We start from the raw sequence: 3,226 nt of genomic DNA on the forward strand, positions 1-3,226 counted from the left end.
CGCATGCATCAGTGTGCGTTCCAGGCGTCGGCGGCGGCAAACAATATAGCGTTGCTGTCAAATTCCATGGTGGAAATGTCAGAGCAGTCTAAAACCATGTCCTCAGTGGAGGCTGAGGAGATAGGTGGCGGCTAGTACTGCACTTACCCTGTGCGCAGCAGTCGCAGTCTCGCAGGCGCGGATTGCGACATGGGCGACACAGGTTCAACGGTACCTCTGGCTACAGCAGGGGAATATACCGGAGGGTGCAGGAAAGGAGCTGCTGGAGGCGCCAGTCAGTCCGGACGGACTGTTTGGGCCACAGTTCCACACCATGGTGGAGTCTATGAAATCTGCCGCGGAGCAGGCAGAATACATAAGGCGTCACGCTAGCTGGCTTCAGGACAAACGTCCTCAGCAACAGCAGCGACAGCAACGACAGCACCCGCAGCCCCCGCAACAGTCTCAGCGAGGGCAGCGCGGGCAACGGCGAGAACAGCAACGGCGTCAGAATCGCCCTTCGGCAGCTGCAGGGGCTCCGTCCCAGGTCTCCGCTCCTCCGCCACAGAGACAGGATCTGCAGGCGTCGAGTCGGAGGGGAAAAAGGAACCCCCGCTCCTGGTCTGCTCCTCCGAGGGAACCTCCGAGGAAACAGAACCGAAGATGACTCTTTGGGGGGGTTATGTGGGAAGAGAGAATTTTGAATAAAAACGATTCAAATCTCAACAGTGTGTCTGTAGCAACTGTGTCTCACATGTCCCCCACACTAGTCAGGCCGGCTGCCATTAATCTATTGGTTAAAAGGCAGCGGGACTTGTTGCATATTCCATCTGTTTTTTCCTTTTCGGGTAAAAGACAGAAGGACTCGCCGTTTGAGCCAGCTGTTTCTAATCTGTCGGTTAGAAAACAGCAAGGCTCGCTGTATAAGCCTGCGGTATTTAACCAGTCGGTTAAAAGACAACAGGGCTTGACATTTAAACCGGCTACTTCTATCCTTTCGGGTAACAAGCAGCGCAGTTTTTTCTCTGTTCCAGTTGTGCCTACACAAAGTCGTATTAAGCCTAGCGCGGCTATTACGCACGAGGTGAATAGCACTGCACACACCTCCACGAGTTGGAGCATAAACCCGCCTCAGGGTCCTGTTGATGAGTCTTCTCCTAAACAGAGACAGGTTGAGAGCCGGTATGTGATGCAGCGTGTGGAGACCCCTTCAAAGCCCTTTAGGGCGGGGCCCCCCTTGGGTTGCTTCACGGGCAACGGCGGCAAGGGCTCTGGCATGGCTTGTCACCATGACTACCACAACACAACAAAAACAGGTACGCCCGCTCTCAGAGCGGTGCTCAGAGTGGAGGCGGCTATGTTTAATGGACGGATGGATGAGCAGGCTGATCAGCAGAGGGTACTCTCTGCAATTTGCCTTACCCCCCCCCCGCAGTTCGAGGGGATTCAGGAAACGCTCCTGTCATCCCAAGAACAGTGTCTTGCGCTCCAGTCAGAGCTGCGGAAACTCCTGTTAAAGAAAGCAATTTCCAGGGTTCCTCAGGGGAAAGAAAATCGGGGGTTTTTCTCCCGTTATTTTCTTATCCCGAAAAAGACCGGGGGGATGAGACCCATCCTAGATCTGTCAGCATTCAACAGGGTGATAATGAAAAGACCGTTTCATATGCTGACAATCAAACAGGTAATGGAGTGTGTTCACCAGGGAGATTGGTGCACCTCCATAGACCTGAAGGATGCTTACTTCCACATAACCATCATCCCAAAACACAGGAAATTCCTGCGTTTTTCATTCCAGGGAATAGCGTACCAGTTCAATCGACTGCCGTTCGGATATTCTCTGGCTCCACGCACCTTTTCAAAGTGTGTAGAGACGGCGCTGGAGCCGCTACGCAGAAGAGGGATGAGAGTGTTATTTTATCTGGACGACCTGCTATTGCTGGCCCGCTCCAGAGAGGAAGCTGCTTTACAGACGGTACAACTTGTATCTCACCTGTCAAGCCTGGGTTTCATAATCAATTGGGAGGAGAGCTGTCCTCTTCCCTCCCAGGTTATCATATATCTGGGGGTGGAATTCAACTCAGCCCGCATGAGAGCACGACTCTCACAGCGGAGAGTGGAGGATCTGACAGCTCTCCTCGGGCGCGTCACACCCGGCAGGGTGGTGACAGCCCTCTCCGTGATGCAGCTGTTGGGCATGATGTCAGCTGGTCACGTGGTGATCCCCCTGGGTCTCCTTTACATGAGGAGACTTCAGAGATGGTTTATTCGCCTGCGCATCGACCCCGTGCGTCAGAAGAGACGCATGGTGTACATTCCTCTGTCCGTAGGTTTAGATCTGACCTACTGGAAAAATCCCCACATCCTGTCAGTGGGGGTTCCCCTCGGCAGAGTGACGTCACACACCTCGGTGTTCACAGACTCATCGCTCTCAGGGTGGGGAGGAACATGCATGTCGCAGGCAGTGGGGGGACAGTGGCCGCCTCACATGTCCCTTCATATAAACGCGCTGGAATTACTCGCCATATGGAAAGTAATCCGGCACTTCGCCCCGTTGCTGTGGAATCATCATGTGTTGATTCGAACGGACAACAAGGCAGCAGCAGCATACATAAATCGTCAGGGAGGTGTACGATCAGCGCAGCTGCTGGACACAGCCAGGAGGCTGTTGTGCTGGGCGCGCACACACGTACTCTCTGTCAGAGCAGTATATATTCCCGGCGAGCTGAACAGAGGGGCAGACCTCATGTCCAGAGGAGGTCCTCGACAAGGGGACTGGAGCCTCCACCCCGAGCTGGTCTCCCAGGTATGGAGCAGGTTCGGAAGAGCGGAGGTAGATCTGTTCGCTGCACGCGGGAACGCGCAATGTGCTCTCTGGTTCGCCCTGAGAAGGCAGGATCACCCCCCTCTGGGGGTGGACGCGTTCGCACACAGACCTTGGCCCAAGGTGTTATTGTACGCTTTCCCACCAGTCCCTCTGATCCCTCGGTTCCTGGACCGAGTGCAGGAGGAGCGGCTGATAGCGGTCTTAATAGCCCCGGAGCGCACGGGAGCGTCCTGGTTCCCCTGCATACAGCGGATGCTGTCAGTCAGACCGTGGGAAATTCCGTGGCGGGGGGATGCTCTCTCCCAGGTGGAGGGAGCGATCCACAGTCACCCAATGTTAGGCCAACGTTTGTGGGCATGGCCCCTGAGCGGGAACACTTAGAGAGGCTTGGCCTCTCTCAAGATGTTGTGAGTACTATTCAGG

Source organism: Notothenia rossii (assembly GCF_949606895.1).
Source record: "Notothenia rossii genome assembly, chromosome: 3".
Taxonomy (NCBI): Eukaryota; Metazoa; Chordata; class Actinopteri; order Perciformes; family Nototheniidae; genus Notothenia; species Notothenia rossii.